The sequence below is a fragment of the Bos javanicus genome, chromosome 5, assembly GCF_032452875.1.
Source record: "Bos javanicus breed banteng chromosome 5, ARS-OSU_banteng_1.0, whole genome shotgun sequence".
In the NCBI taxonomy this organism is placed as follows: domain Eukaryota; kingdom Metazoa; phylum Chordata; class Mammalia; order Artiodactyla; family Bovidae; genus Bos; species Bos javanicus.
Window position 1 is genome coordinate 2274602 of NC_083872.1, and position 17384 is coordinate 2291985.

At 39.2% G+C, this 17384-nt stretch overlaps 1 long non-coding RNA gene across 1 annotated transcript in view; it reads right to left on the bottom strand.

The window, feature by feature from the left end:
* Nucleotides 1-2448: 2448 nt before the first annotated feature.
* Nucleotides 2449-17384, bottom strand: part of LOC133247127 (uncharacterized) — a 152747-nt gene continuing 137811 nt past the window's right edge. Inside the window, exon 4 of the long non-coding RNA XR_009736266.1 lies at nt 2449-3014. This is a non-coding gene — a long non-coding RNA (uncharacterized LOC133247127). The remainder of the gene's footprint in view (nt 3015-17384) is intronic.

Sequence of the window (17384 nt, forward strand, 5' to 3'; positions counted from 1 at the left end):
TGGCTTTGAACTTGAGTAGGAAAGGAATATGATTATTTATCAGTTTAAAATCTCAGTATCCAAACCCTAAAAGCCATGAAAAACAAACAAGCACACACAAAAAATACCTACTGTCCGTCAAAGCTCAACGCTTCCCTCATCCTGGAAGGCTGTAGTGAAACTGTTCGCTTTCCACCTGTCGACACTCTCTGTTGATGTCCACCACTTGGCACTCGTTTATTGCTGTGTGTTTTTAGAGCTTTAGTTGTGTTAAGTAGTCTTCACTAGGAAGACAGTGTTGTTGTCATCTTTGAACACCTGAAGTGCTTTCCAAAGAGTAGATGCTCAATAGATGTTGAGTGATACCAGTTGTACTCAATAGCTTTTTTATGATCACTTCAAACTAGTTCCTGATACAGTGACTTCTCTTAATAATGCTACTGAATTTGTTTTGCACTTTAGAATTTTCAAACTGCATTGCAAATAGACATGGGCTTACTTTATTTAATCTTTAAAGAATCCTATGAGCTGGGCAGAACAAATCTTATTTCCATGTCTTAGATATGACAAAAAGATCTCAGAGAGGTGAGTTATTTGCTCAGGGTTGCAGTGCTTATAAATTACAAAATCCAGTGCTTCTAATCCCTAGGAGATAGAGCTTTCATCCTGCTACAACCGTCTGTTTTATGATGGTGAAAACCTCAGGTGACTTTCCAGAAATGTAAAGAATCCCAAAGCATTAGAAAAATACATGACATTTCCAAGCCCCAGTTGAAATTTGATGTGAAATTCTATCTGACATGTTTGTAGCAGCTTTAATTGTTTAATCAATTCGATTGCAGAATATTTAAAGTAGCCACAAAAATCATGGGGCATAATCCAGTTCATGCATAAGTCAAGACATTTTGCACCTCAATTTCCACTCTTCCGTACTGTTTTGTGAACTAATTGGCAACACTTGATGAAAATTTAAGATGGAGACAGGAGATAGCAGGTGAGGTAATTGCATCTTCACAAGGAAATTAATTTACGCACACACACACACGTATATTCACAGGCTCTGATAATGCCAAGAAAGGAGCCCCAGCAATGTGGTTAGCTGCAGTTATGGCTAAGTGTCATAAAGCGATTTTGGCATATCATGGTGCCCACAGGAATCACAGTGATCTCTCAGCTCTTGGTCTTCCAAGCACGTTTCAGTCTCATACAAATTCATCCTTGCAAGTTTCCTTTATTTTTTTTGGTTTGTTTGTCAGAAAAGTAATTTGACTATACCCTGCTTCTTGTTTTGTGATTTGGGGATGTCGTGAAAGCAGCTATCTTGCAAGCTGGACTAGAACAGAATGTGTCAGTATGATTTATAGGAATGGCTGTGATACTGCTTCAATGAACAGACGACTCCGTATATGACAGTGTATATGCACAAATGCCTTTTTACACGAATGGTTTTACTTGAAGTTCCTGAGATTATTTTAAATGCTTCCATAATTACATGGTTATTATTGAAGGTTTGAATAAAAGCAGTCTTTGATTACTTTGTGCCTTCTTTTTGGTGGAGGCTGACATGAATTTTTCTGGCTTGACAATTGCAGGAAATAAATATATAAGTACAAGAAAACCTGAGTTCAGACTAGACTGCAGATCTGGCTGAAAAGAGTCTAGTGACTAAACATGATTTGGAGAGTACTGGGTACACCAAGAAATCTCAGAATTGGTGATAAGTCCTCATAGTTTATTTTTCACTGGGCAAGATTGAAAGGAAAAAAAAGACTTTATTATAAAATGTTCCCTTCCACTCTTCAGTGGATATAGACTAGGAAGAGGGCACTGTGCTGAAACCATCCAGTAATTGTTTAATTTTGAAGCTGATATAGCTTCAAATAGAAAACGGTACATGTTTAAGAAATTTTCATTGCTGTTTCTTTATTTCCAAAAAAAAAAAAAAGTGACTCAGCTTGACATTTGTATGTTGTTTTAAAGTGAGAAGATTAGAGTTGTGTTGTATATTTATGGAGAAGAACACCTGTGTTTCCCCCTCTTCAAAATAAAAGCTTATTATAAATAATACATGTTCATTGTAGATGAAGAAACTCAGACTATAAAAAATACATATGGAAGCTAAATAGTATGTGACAGCGATTGCTAATATTTTGGTAAATATCTTATGCATATAACCTGAAAGTCACAGCCCATGTGTAATCTACTGAAAGTAGATCAAACAATATGTAATCTTTTTTTCATTCATTAATGTATTGTGGTCATTATTCTATATCATTAAATATAGATTTGCATTATCATTATTAATAGTTGCAAAGTGTTTCAGTGTATAAATAGTTAATACCATTAACTAGACTAATTAATACTATTTCATCTTACAGTCTAAAATATGATTTTAATTGTCTTAATTATTTATTAATTAATTTAGCTAATATTTTTTGGATTAACTACTGTGTGCTAGTCACTGTAGTAGATGCTAGGAACACAGCTGTGAATAAGACAAACTTTATTTCTCTCCTTGTGGAATTTGAATTTTATTGAGAATTGGCATATAATTAAAAACAGAGTAATATATTTTGCAAATTAAAAAGCCATAATGGTGAGAAACAAATAATTAAGATGAAGTGATAATAATTCAAAGGTCTGCTTTATAGAGGAAGGTTAGGAAAGGGTTCTGAAAATTTGACATTAAACCTAAAAAAGAGGTCTCAGTGATAAAGAATCTACCTGCCAAAGCAGAAGACATGGGTTTGATCTCTGGTTCAGGAAGATCCCCTGGAGTAGGAAATGGCAACGCACTCCAGTATTCTTACTTGAGAAATCCCATGAAGAGAGGAGCCTGGCGGGCTACATACAGTCCATTGGGTCACGAAAGAGTCAGATATAACTTAGCAACTAAACAACAGCTGAAACAGAAAGATGAGGATGACTCAGCCATTGGCGTGGTTTCATTGGAGCAAAGGAGAGGCTATACAAGACCATGAGGCAGCACTTCAGTCCTGGAAATGGAGGGCCTGTGGTTCTTCTCCTCAGGTGCTCTTTAAAAAAGAAAAAAAAATTATTGAAGCACAGTTGTTTCACAATGTTGTGTTAGTTTTGGGTATATAGCAAAGTGATATAGATATAGATATATTTTTTCAGATTTTTTTCATTATAGGTTATTACATATTAGAGGTTATTGAACATAGTTCCCTGTGCTATACAGAGCTTGTTGTCTGTCTCTTTTGTATAGTGTAGTATGTATACGTTAGTCCCAAACTCCTAATTGATCTATCCCCTTCTTCCCCCTACCCCCTGCTGTTTCCCTTTTGGTAACCACAAGTTTTCTATATCTGTGAGTCTGTTTTATAAATAAGGTCATCTGTCTCATTTTTTAGATTCCACATATGTGATATCATATGGTATTTGTCTTTGTCTTTTTCTGACTTACTTCACATACTGTGATAATCTCTAGGGCCATCCATGTTGCTCTAATTGGGATTATTTCATTCCTTTTTATGACTAAGTAATATTCCATTATATATATGTGCATGTGTGTATGTTTGTACATATATATATATATACACACACCACATCTTCTCTATTCATTCATCTGTTGATGGACACTTAGATTGCTTCCATGTCTTGGCTATTGTAAATAGTGCTGTGTGTGAACATGGGGGTGCATGTATCTTTTTGAATTAGAGTTTTCATCTTGAATAATATGCCCAACAGTGGGATAGCTGAATCATGTTGTAACTCTGTTTTTAGTTTTTAAAGGAGCCTCCATACTGTTCTTCATATATTACCTTGAACTTCCATTTCTTCACTAGGCTATGTACATTGTTTTTACCATGTTCAAGATTTTTCAAATCAGAAAACTAACTTCAGCACAAGATCTTGAAAAATTTTTCATTTTCCAATTATTTCATTGTTTACTTTAGGTGCCCCAGTTAGCAATATAGGATTTCTGTTGTTTTTGCTTCATGTCTGTCATTTTCTCTCTAATTTTTTTTTTCTAATTTTTCCTTTCCTTTTTATTTAGGAATGGCTTTTTCAAGTCTGTCTTCAACATTATGGATTTTGTTTTCTCCACAATTCTTTTGCTTTTCACTGCTTTGGATGCTCTAACAAATTCTCCAATGGTGATTCTTTCCCTTAATTTCTGAACTTCCTTTGCCATTTCTCTGTTATTCTTGCTTATTCATTTCTTTGGGTCATATTATCTCATCTTTTATCTCTTGCATTATATAGTTCTTTATTTCTCTAATTTTCTTTAGAGGTCAAATTAGTTATTTTCTTAAACCCTTTTTCACTTAGTTGAATTAGCTCTTCCCATGTTCTTTTTCTATCAGGATTTTTGCATAAATTCCACATTTGTTTTCTCTTTCCTTTGCCATTTATTCCTTAGTCGAGGGACGTTCTCTCTGGTTATGTTACATGTTCATATCATTGGCCTAGGCTTACTGACTGCTTTCCCTTCTTGACTCCTATTGAATATTACACTTAAACAGGAAGTGTAGGTCAGTCGTAGCTTTCATAGTGTGATCCACAAACCAGCATCATCAGCAACATCTAGTAATTTATTAGATACGCAAATTCTCGGACCCCCATCCCAGACCTCTTTCATCAGAATCCCTGGGGTGGGGCTCAGCAATGTGTTATTTTAAGAACGGCCCTCCCCCCACCAGGTGATTCTGAAGAATACAAAGCCTGAAACCCACTGGTCTAGATATGTTTCATGTTCTTCCCGGTGGCTCCTATTTATGTTCTTGTCACATTTCTAAATACTAGAATTTGGGAGCAATATATTTGAAATGCATTACACTGTTCCCTTGGTAGCGTTTAATGTTATACTGCTGTTTGAATAGAACTGTTTACTACCCTGTCATTCTTTCTCATGTCCTTAACATCAGACATTTTTGGGTTTGTCTTAGTAAATACAAAATCTTCTTTGGTTTCTCTCATCTCTCATTTATTGTAGCCTATGTATCTTACTGGCTGCAAATAGTACCTGTGTTGTATGACTTGCTCACGTCAGTTGCTGATAGACATTGCTAAAGTATGTGTTCTCCATTGTAGAAAATAAAATGTCTTCACACTTATCCAAATTTTGAGACATGTTTGTGACACTAACTACACATCAGTATTCTGTTATGCACATTTAAGAGCCAATGATTTATTTTATTTGTCTCATTATATTGATTTTTGTGGTGGATAAAGAGAGAACAAGGGCCATGCCTCAACATGCTGAGTGTTTTTCTGGATTGTCTAAGAATGCTGAATTGTTGTAGTGAAAGTTTAGCCTTTTGGATTTGAGAAAATATCTTGCTTTGTTGGGAGGGGATTTGGTTCGTTCCTCTGTTTAAGAATGAATTGGCTAATTTGATGCAGTGTCAACTTAAAAGAACCCACTCCCCACCATAGGGATAGATTATAAAGGGATTTGGGAAAACTTTAGAGGCTGATGGATATATTCATTGTCTTGATGTGTTAATGTTTTCATGGGTGTAATGTATATAAAAACTCATTGTACAGTACACTTTAAATATAGTGTATTGCACATCAATTATACCTCAATTAAGCTGTTGAAGTGAAGTGAAAGTCGCTCACTTTCACAAAAAGTCATGTTTGACTCTTTGCGACTTTACAGTCTTTGGAATTCTCCAGGCCAGAGTACTGGAGTGGGTAGCCTTTCCCTTCTCCAGGGAGTCTTCCCAACCCAGGGATCAAATCCAGGTCTCCTGCATTGCAGGCAGATTCTCTACCATCTGAACCACAAGGGAAGCCCAAGAATGCTGAAATGGGTAGCCTGTCCCTTCTCCAGGGGATCTTCCCAACCCAGGAATGAAACCGGGTCCTCCTGCATTGCAGGCAGATTCTTTACCAGCTGAGCCACAAGGGTCTCCCAAGCTGCTGAGAAAGCCCCATCCCTTCTCGTCAGCCTGTTGATACAGTTTGCCTTATCGTATAGTTTGTGGATGTGGCTCATTGGTTCTAACTATGGTTCTTTGTAAATTTTGCTTGTCTTCCCACTACTCGTGGGACAGAGAAAAAATAAGGCATAATGTGGTGACTTTTCTAGGCCTATCTTTGTGATTATGAAGTTTTTCACATATACGATGAAAAGAGAAACTATGAGTAATAATGGCTAACTCAGCATCCACCCTAAGTCCTTGCTAGTCCTTGCTAGTATGCTAACACTACGTTCCCAGATCTCCAGAAGTCAGAGTTTTAGATATGATTTATGTTTCACCAGTCAGATGCTGTTGCATGAGACTTTGATTAAAAAGTGAACACAGGCAAGAGAGGTAGAGTGTGGGGGCACAGGGTGTGGGAGATGTGATATGGCTCTGGAGCCAGCATACGAGGAGGTGACCCTCTGATGTGGCAGATGAGTCCCCCAGAGGCTGCTTCCTGTCATGGCATGGTGACACTGTATTCCCGGGGTGCCCATGGGTCCTGTGGTGGCAGTCCTCAGTCCTGTCAGAGTTAATGCGGTTTCTCAGTCATCAGCAGTGGAAACAGACTGCTGGTTTGTTACCTCCTGCAGTGGTGATGGTCACTTTCTCAATCACAGCAGAGGCAGAGTGGTTCTAAGGTCTAGAAGTCAGTTCTGGGTGATTAGCCTGGATCCTGCTCCTTTATTGATTCAACATTTATGGAAGCACATAGTTCCTATGTAAACACTTTCTGCTTAAACTGGTTAATGTGGATTCTGTTGTGTGCAACTGAGACCTGAGTAATAACATAATTAGTACCAGAAGTGGTTATTGACAGTAAAACATCAAAGAAGTGGACCTGGTTTTGTTTCAAAAGCACTTGCTACAGAGAATGAGCAATCACTTAAGTTATCACCTCTGGTCATCTGCTGTAATAGACCTCTATGCGGGGCATGAGGAAGAAAAGGACTTGAGATTGGATTGGTATTTTTTCTAAATTGTGTTGGTGAGCTATAAGGAAAAGGTAGGCTCAATATTTTAAATTTTCAGCTCTAGAAACCACCTGAGACTCAAAGAAAGTTTACACCTGCCCTTAAAGAATCTCTCATCTTTTGTAGCCACAAGACTAATTTAGATGGAAATCAGATGGAAAGTCTGATGCTGCAGGCTATTTGTTGAATTATAAGGTAGGTTGAATTTACAGTTTTTCCATTTATTTTTCATGAAGTTGAAAACATTGACTCAAAAAAAGTTAGACCCCATCACTGAAGTGATATCATTTAGGAATACTTGAATAAACCTGCATGCTCTGTATCCCAGACTTCACCAAGTCCTCTCTTGCTCAACTCTCAACTAATGATGTTGATCTTGCTTTGCTTGTAGACCCTGTAACAGCTTTTTCTGAGGCAAGTCCCTTGCAAAGAAATGTCCATTTCTTATAGCACCCTTACTACCCTGATTGCTTCTACAGCATGTCAGATCCACCGCCATATCAGATCTCTGCATGTCCTAGGGAACAATTGCAATATCAAGCCTCAGAGGAAAAGGCTTACAAGCAAAAGGACTTAAATGATTTTGCTAATATATTTATAACAGCTGTGGATTACGTGTAGGAAATGGATTTTGAAGATACTAGACTGATGCTTTGATGGGGTGAATTTATGGTTATGGACACTGTTGCCAGAAATTTGTGATTCAAGGTGTAGTCTGAGCATCTGAGAGTATCTGTGTGGTCTGAAGACTGACTCTTAGATTTAATGGTGGCCAAGAAAATGGAGATGCCGGAAATTTCTTAGTATCATGAGAAAGAAGAAATTCAAGTCTTAAGCAGTTAGGAATGTTAGAATGAATTTAACATGAGTGATCAACTCAACTGTCCTGTAGCTATGTCTCTCAAGATTACTCAGATCACTGATAAATGCATTGATGAGGGACAGCCATGGCTGTCTTCTTCATGTTGAAAGTGAAGACAGAACATGCTGCCATTCAGTCAGAATCCCAACTTCAGTGGGAATGATAGAATTTTATGTAGCAGAGGCCACATGTGGCCCTAACCATGCCAGAATGGCTGAGCATAGTTATCTCAGGGGGTAGAAGTGGTTTGATGGCAGAAATTTTTAGTGGTGACTTACTGATCACCCTAGGGGCCCTACAAATGAAATAAATAGGCAGCTCACTAGAAACTCAGAGGCTGAGAACAGAGATCTGACCTGAGACATCATGATCATCATGGCCTCCCTACCAACTCCCAGACCTAAGTTAGCATATAGACCCAGAGCCTTTTGAAGGAAAGGGCATCACTGTTTGCTCTCCCTGCAACTTTGGGTTCCTCCTTCTTTATTACAACAACATTTCTGGCATCTTCATTCATCCTGGACCACAGTTAAATACAAATTTTCAGTCAACCAGTGGTCAATATCCTTGAAGAAAGACTGAGAAAGCATCACAAGTACATACTATAAATTTACCTCCCGATGCTGATAAAAAGGAATATTTTATGGGATATAAAAAGATATCAGACCTTTCATTGAATGTTGATAATGGTTCTGAGATAGTATTAATCCATGGGGACCCAGTCACCATGATAATTTACTGGTTCTTATGGGTTCTAGTGATAAACAGAGTTTTGATCAATGTCCACTGCAGAGTTTTATATATATTGCGGTTTTTTGTTTCCAGTAAGTACATGTATATTCACATATACTCAACAAGTAGTAGAATCCATACATGCCACAGTGTCTTTGGCATGTAGCTATTCTCCTTTTGTAAAACAGCTCTTGGTGTGCTATTAGACTCTAGTAGAGACTGAATATATACCTGAAGGACCCAGATATACACATGGACTGAGTGCTGAGTTCATGCTTTTCATGAACTGAATGGTGTCTGATTTGCTAAGCCATAAATTAGGGTATGTCTAGCAGTACACTGTTATCACATGGAAGTGTAATATATGCTATAAGGTTTATGCAAGTCTTTCAACTCCATTTTCCTTCAACCCAGCCCTTGGACCTCATGGGAAGTTTCATATAACCTGAGAAAGAAAAATATACAAGTCTGTTAATAGACGGTTCCTCATACTATGTGGCTTAAACTGAAGTGGACTGACTGCTGAAACATTGTAGCTTTGCTCAGGGTGTTATTGAAAGACGCGGGAGGAAGGAAATCTTTCCAAGGGACAGACAATTTAGTGCTGCAGTCTAGGGGTGTACCTTGTGCAGAATGAAAGATGGCTGAATGAAGTATACATTTTGATTCATGGGCAACAGCCAATGGCTAGTGGGTTGAGAAATATAAGATTGGAGGACTTTTGACAAGGAAATTTGAAGAAGAGGTTTGTTGATGAAACTTTCAGATGGACCCAGAGATTGAGTCATGTCTTCTTTTTATTTTCCTTAAAAAAAAAAGAAAACTTTATTAAGGTATGATCGATATGTAAAAAGCTGTACATATTTTATGTGTATAACTCAATGAGTTTGGGGATAAATATATACTGCAAAGGCATTACCACCATCAATTCCCTGAAACATATGCATTACCTCTCAAAGTTTCCTCCCACCCCCTTTATCATCACCATCATCATTATTTTGTGGTAAGAATATTTCATATGAGGTTTTTTTCTTAGCAAATTTTAAGTATAACTGGGGCTCTGGAGAAGGCAATGGCAACCCACTCCAGCACTCTTGCCTGGAAAATCCCATGGACAAGAAGCCTGGTGGGCTGCAGTCCATGGGGTTGCAAAGAGTCAGACATGACTGAGCGACTTCACTTCCACTTTTCACTTTCATGTATTGGAGAAGGAAATGGCAACCCACTCCAGTGTTCTTGCCTGGAGAATCCGAGGGACAGGGGAGCTTGGTGGGCTGCCATCTGTGGGGTCACACAGAGTCGGACACGACTGAAGTGACTTAGCAGAAGCAGCAGGGGCTCTGTAACAACCCACAGGAGTGGGAAAGGGTGGGAGGTGGGAGGGTGGTTCAAGAAGGAGAGGACATCTGTACAGCCATGGCTAATTCATGTTGATGTGTGGCAGATATCAAACAAATATTGTAAAGCAATTATCCTTCAATTAAAAATAAAATTTAAAAAGTGTATTAAGAACATATACTTAATATGTTCTCTTCTACTACATTTTAAACCATAGTTAGAAAAAGAAAAAAATGCACAATCTTTGGAACAAAGAATCAATGGCAGAAATTTAAAGAAAAGATACATAATCAAAGAACATAATGAGGCATAAAAAAGTGTTCTGTCTTTTCTGTATTTTTTTTTTTTCATCTTGCTAAAGAGTTCCTCTACTGATAAATATGTAAAGCATATAAAATTAACACTACAAAGTATAGAGTATTGATAGCTATGGGTACCAGTCTTACAGTAGATCTCCAGAACTTATGTATCTTATTAATCTTGAGTCTTATGTTCTCTACAACTGCTCTCCAAAAGGTCCTACTTTGGAGATGAAGTTCTCAAAATCATATTAACACCACAATCACTTTGTACATGGGAAAGACAGTCTTCTTCCAGCCACTCCAGCATTTGCTCCTTGGGTTAAAGAGCACAGTGGCTGTGGTTGCACAGGTGGAGGTTCTATGTCAGCTCGATGACATAAACTTCTTCCATTAAAGGTGATACATAGCTAAGTGTCTAAACTACAAGAAGCATGGTAATGCCCAGGCGGTAGTTAGATTATATTAAGCCACTTCTGTCATAGAAGGTCAGGGATTTTCCTCACTGGAAATGGATCACTCGATCTGGATTTGGATTTGCCTTCTCTGCTTATTGTGTTTCTGCTAGCTGTTGTAGTAACTAAATAGCTTATTTACAGTATCTAACACAATACCTTTTCTGATTAAAGAACTAATTTTAGAGCAAAAGAAATAGACACTCAGGTTCATACTTAGATTAACTGGTAATATCCATTCAGAAGCAGTCACCCTTATGAAATGGGGGAGTGAACCATCTAGGACTCAGTTATGGCAGCCCCTAAGAAATAAATTGAAGACATTTATTTATTTATTCTTAAATTATTTTAATTTATTAAATTATTTATCTTAAATTGAAGAAATTGGGAAAACCACTAGACAATTCAGGTATGACCTAAATGAAATCCCTTATGATTATACAGTTCAGTTCAGTTGCTCAGTCGTGTCCGACTCCTTGCGACCCCATGAATCGCAGCACGCCAGGCCTCCCTGTCCATCACCAACTCCCGGAGTTCACTCAGACTCATGTCCATCGAGTCAGTGATGCCATCCAGCCATCTCATCCTCTGTCGTCCCCTTCTCCTCCTGCCCCCAATCCCTCCCAGCATCAGAGTCTTTTCCAATGAGTCAACTCTTCCCATGAGGTGGCCAAAGTACTGGAGTTTCAGCTTCAGCGTCATTCCTTCCAAAGAACACCCAGGACTAATCTCCTTCAGAATGGACTGGTTGGATCTCCTTGCAATCCAAGGGACTCTCAAGAGTCTTCTCCAACACCACAGTTCAAAAGCATCAATTCTTCGGCGCTCAGCCTTCTTCACAGTCCAACTCTCACATCCATACATGACCACAGGAAAAACCATAGCCTTGACTAGACAGACCTTTGTTGGCAAAATAATGTCTCTGCTTTTCAATATGCTATCTAGGTTGGTCATAACTTTCCTTCCAAGGAGTGAGCGTCTTTTAATTTCATGGCTGCAGTCACCATCTGCAGTGATTTGGGAGCCCCCCAAAATAAAGTCTGACACTGTTTCCACTGTATCCCCATCTATTTCCCATGAAGTGATGGGACTGGATCCCATGATCTTCATTTTCTGAATGTTGAGCTTTAAGGCAACTTTTTCACTCTCCTCTTTCACTTTCATCAAGAGGCTTTTTGGTTCCTCTTCACTTTCTGCCATAAGGGTGGTGTCATCTGCATATCTGAGGTTATTGATATTTCTCCCGGCAATCTTGATTCCAGCTTGTGTTTCTTCCAGTCCAGCGTTTCTCAAGATGTATTCTGCATATAAGTTAAATAAACAGGGTGACAATATACAGCCTTGATGTATGCCTTTTGCTATTTGGAACCAGTCTGTTGTTCCCTGTCCAGTTCGAACTGTTGCTTCCTGACCTGCATACAGATTTCTCAATAGGCAGATCAAGTGGTCTGGTAGTCCCATCTCTTTCAGAATTTTCCACAGTTTATTGTGATCCACACAGTGAAAGGCTTTGGCATAGTCAATAAAGCAGAAATAGATGGTTTTCTGGAACTCTCTTGCTTTTTCGATGACCCAGCAGATGTTGGAAATTTGATCTCTGGTTCCTCTGCCTTTTCTAGAACCAGCTTGAACATCAGGAAGTTCATGGTTCATGTATTGCTGAAGCCTGGCTTGGAGAATTTTGAGCATTATTTTACTAGCATGTGAGATGAGTACAATTGTGCGGTAGTTTGAACATTCTTTGGCATTGCCTTTCTTTGGGATTGGAATGAAAACTGACCTTTTCCAGTCCTGTGGCCACTGCTGAGTTTTCCAAATTTGCTGGCATATTGAGTGCAGCACTTTCACAGCATCATCTTTCAGGATTATACAGTGGAAGTGAGAAATAGATTTAAGGGCCTACATCTGATAGATAGAGTGCCTGATGAACTATGGAATGAGGTTCGTGACATTGTACAGGATACAGGGATCAAGACCATTCCCATAAAAAAGAAATGCAAAAAAGCAAAATGGCTGTCTGGGGAGGCCTTACAAATAGCTGTGAAAAGAAGAAAAGCGAAAAGCAAAGGAGAAAAGGAAAGATATAAGCATCTGAATGCAGAGTTCCAAAAAATAGCAAGAAGTGATAAGAAAGCCTTCTTCAGTGATCAATGCAAAGAAATAGAGGAAAACAACAAAATGGGAAAGACTAGAGATCTCTTCAAGAAAATTAGAGATACCAAGGGAACATTTCATGCAAAGATGGGCTCGATAAAGGACAGAAATGGTATGGACCTAACAGAAGCAGAAGATATTAAGAAGAGGTGGCAAGAATACATAGAAGAACTGTACAAAACAGATCTTCACGACCAAGATAATTACGATGGTGTGATCACTCACCTAGAACCAGACATCCTGGAATGTGAAGTCCAGTTGGCCTTAGAAAACATCACTATGAACAAAGCTAGTGGAGGTGATGGAATTCCAGTTGAGCTATTTCAAATCCTGAAACATGATTCTGTGAAGGTGCTGCACTCAATATGCCAGCAAATTTGGAAAACTCAGCAGTGGCCACAGGACTGGAAAATGTCAGATTTCATTCCAATCCCAAAGAAAGGCAGTGCCAAAGAATGCTCAAACTACCGCACAGTTGCACTCATCTCACATGCTAGTAAAGTAATGCTCAAAATTCTCCAAGCTAGGCTTCAGCAATCCGTCAACTGTGAACTTCCAGATGTTCAAGCTGGTTCTAGAAAAGGCAGAGGAATCAGAGATCAAATTTCCAACATCTGCTGGATCATCAAAAAAGCAAGAGGGTTCCAGAAAACCATCTATTTCTGCTTTATTGACTATGCCAAAGCCTTTCACTGTGTGGATCACAACAAACTGTGGAAAATTCTGAAAGAGATGGGACCACCAGACCACCTGACCTGCCTGTTGAGAAACCTATATGCAGGTCAGGAAGCAACAGTTCGAACTGGACATGGAACAACATACTGGTTCCAAATAGGAAAAGGAGTACGTCAAGGCTGTTTATTGTCACCCTGTTTATTTAACTTATATGCAGAGTACATCATGAGAAATGCTGGACTGGAAGAAACACAAGCTGGAATGAAGATTGCCGGGAGAAATATCAATAACTTCAAATATGCAGATGATACCACCCTTATGGCAGAAAGTGAAGAGGAACTAAAAAGCCTCTTGATGAAAGTGAAAGAGGAGAGTGAAAAAGTTGCCTTAAAGCTCAACATTCAGAAAATGAAGATCATGGGATCAGGTCCCATCACTTCATGGCAAATGGATGGGGAAACAGTGGAAACAGCGTCAGACTTTATTTTTGGGGGCTCCCAAATCACTGCAGATGGTGACTGCAGCCATGAAATTAAAAGACGCTCACTCCTTGGAAGGAAAGTTATGACCAACCTAGATAGCATATTGAAAAGCAGAGACATTATTTTGCTAACAAAGGTCTGTCTAGTCAAGGCTATGGTTTTTCCTGTGGTCATGTATGGATGTGAGAGTTGGACTGTGAAGAAGGCTGAGCGCCGAAGAATTGATGCTTTTGAACTGTGGTGTTGGAGAAGACTCTTGAGAGTCCCTTGGACTGCAAGGAGATCCAACCAGTCCATTCTGACAGAGATCAGTCCTGGGTGTTCTTTGGAAGGAATAATGCTAAAGCTGAAACTCCAATACTTTGACTACCAAATGCAAAGGACAGAGGACGAGGTGGCTGGATGGCATCACTGACTCGATGGACGTGAGTTTGAGTGAACTCCAGGAGTTGGTGATGGATAGGGAGGCCTGGCGTGATGCAATTCATGGGGTCGCAAAGAGTTGGACACAACTGAGTGACTGAACTGAACTGAAGAAATAACACTTTACAAGACTGGAATCCTGCCTTGTAGATGTGGTAATTACTTGGAACCACTGACTGACATATTTCTGTCATAGCTGGAATAATAGGGCCTGAAAATAAAGTAAGAGAGTATGGAATGGTATGTCTGTTATACCAAATGACCTATTTAGAAAATTGCTAAACTTTGAGGCTCTTCTAGGTTAGAGCTCTTCAGTATCTAAGAGAGGATTGAATCCTTCAGCAGATGCAAGAATTTAATTGGAATATGAGACCATCAGCTAGCCATTTTAGGAAAAGGAGACTACTTATCTGCCATAATTGACCCTAATTATCCAGGGGCAAGTAGAGAGATGAGTATGCCTGGACTGTTAGTAATGCTCTTGAGCACCTTCTAGGATTACTCATCTACAGCTAGAAAACTTCCCCTGATAGCTATGTTATGGACGTTGTTTGAAAACACAGGTACAGAAAGTAAGTTGTATGTGGATGCCAGGTACGTGAAAGTAGCTTTATAAACAAATATATCAATCTTCTTCTGGAATCAAAGGCTGAAAAACTTAAAACCTCATTTCCTAGCCTCCCTTGCAGGTAGGGTTCTGGACATGATTTAGAAGCATTTTAATGATCCGTAGATTAGTGATTGAGTCACATGGGCAGAGAGGCAGGGTGCAAAGCACCTGTTTTGTTTATATGGCTAGAGAATGACAGAGGATGCATGGTTCTGGGGTTATCTGTTAAAGACTCGTCATTCAGAACGTGGGTCCCTGATTCAGCAGGTTCCTGCAGAAGAAGCTTTCCTGATCACAGCAGCTGTTCGGTTTGGGAGCTGTTCAGATTCAACCCCATTTCTTCTGATCTCCCAACAATTGTGTAAGCACTTAATTTCCTTCATCAAATCCTGTTCTGCTTCAAGTAACTAGAGTGGTTTTTATTTTCTGCAGTTGAACCCTGTAGAATATATTTCCTTTCAGTTTGAAGATGTTCATGGGATTTTTTTATTTTTCCAGAAAAACTTCTTCTTACCTTCAACTATGCTGTACTATGCTCTTGAGAAGGTGAATTAAGTAGATTACTGGCAACTTCTTTTAATTTAGTGCACATTTAGACAGTGTTTCTCAAATGTTGTGCTGCTAGGTTAAGGCCCTATCTTGTTGATAAGATTGTTAGAGATTTCTTTACTAATTTTGTTTCTTTCTCTGAAAATTATTTTTCAATGGGAAAATAAGATATCTTTAATAATTCATTGCATTAAAAATCTTCAACTGATTTATTCTAAAATTATTTTAATTTCCAGCTCAGTTTACATTCTGTTGTTCAAGCTGGCAAGCTGTAACCATATCTTCCTTATCTATTTGAGGTTTCTTTGAATAGGAGAACAGATACACAGATCTGTCTAAATCTAAAAATATCATCTCAAATTATGTCAATGGGACAGACTCAAAAAAAATAGGCCCAAGAGTTCAACTTCACAAAGAAAGGACAGTCCCAGTGTTTCTCAACCTTGGATGCACACAGAATAATCTTGGAAGACTCTGAAAAGTGTTCATGTGAGGACCATACCTCAGGCAAATTGAATCTTCCTTTTTGGGATATTTAGGGATACAACCTCTCCTATATGATTGTATGAGTCTGATCAGGCTGCTTTAACAAAATGTCACAGACTAGGCAGTTTATACAACAGGAATTTATTTTCTCCTACTTCTGGAGGGTAGAAGTCCAAGATCAAGTGCCATCAAGGTTGGTTTCCAGGAAGGCCTCTCTTTCTTAGCTTGTAGACAGCCACCTTCTCACTGTACTTTGCCTCAACCTTCTTCTGTGCACTTGAGGAGAAAAAGAATCTCTGATGTGTTCTTACCAATCCAGTCAGATTAGGCAGTCCCCCCCACCCCCCGCCATCCCTTAGGGCCTCACTTAGACTTAATTATGTCCTTAAAGGCCTATCTTTAAATACAGTCCTATTGGGGGAGATGGAGCTTCACCGTGTATGTTTTGGGGGATACGTTGCAGTCTATAGCAGTGATGATTGGCAACCACTGGTTTAGTGAAATCATTTGGTCATGGAGACTGGATTTTAAGACATAGGAGAAAGCAGACAAGTCAAAAAGATCTACCACGTTTAGTCTATGTGGCAACCTGGCCACTTCTGTTGTGTAAATGGAAAGAAATAGTGCTAAATAGGGAAAGGTATGGGAAGGGTGCAGGAGTCGGTTAACCAGAACATTCAGTTTGAGTGGGATGGTAGGCTCAACTCCAATACAAACTGGCATAAGATGTTTAAGGCATTATATCCCAGAGTGGGTTATAATGCTGAGATCTTGTCTAGTTCTGTGTCTGCTTAGTTGCTCAGTCATGTCCTACTCTTTGAGACCCCATGGATTGCAGCCCTCCAGGCTCCTCTGTCCACAGGGATTCTCCAGGTAAGAATACTGGGGTGGGTAGCCATGCCCTCCTCCAGGGGATCTTGCCAACCCAGGGATTGAACCCAGGTCTCTCACATTGCAAGCAAATTCTTTACCATCTGAGCCACCAGGGAGGCCCAAGAATACTGGAATGGGTAGTCTACCCCTTGTCCAGGGGATCTTCCTGATCTAGGAATTGAACCGGGGTCTCCTGAATTGCAGGTGGATTCTTTACTAGCTGAGCTACCAGGGAAGCCTATGTCATGATTCCTGAAGTAAGTGACAAGAGTTTGAGAATCAGGGTCCAATTTCAGTGATGAGAGCAGTAGGAAGTTGATGTGTGATTCTGTGAACTGGCTTTCAGGACAAAGTTCTTGACCTTGCATGAAACATTGATAAGTATTCATAAGTCTTGAGTCCTCAAAAGCCAGCCAGGGCACACCTGCAGAGAGAGCCTGAAGGAAATGAAATCAGTCCCTGTGGTTAACTGATGTGGAACTAGGGGACTGTTGTTAAATATTTGTTGGTGGAGTGAATAATTCTTTTTAAATCTTTGAAATGGCTTTCATTGGTTT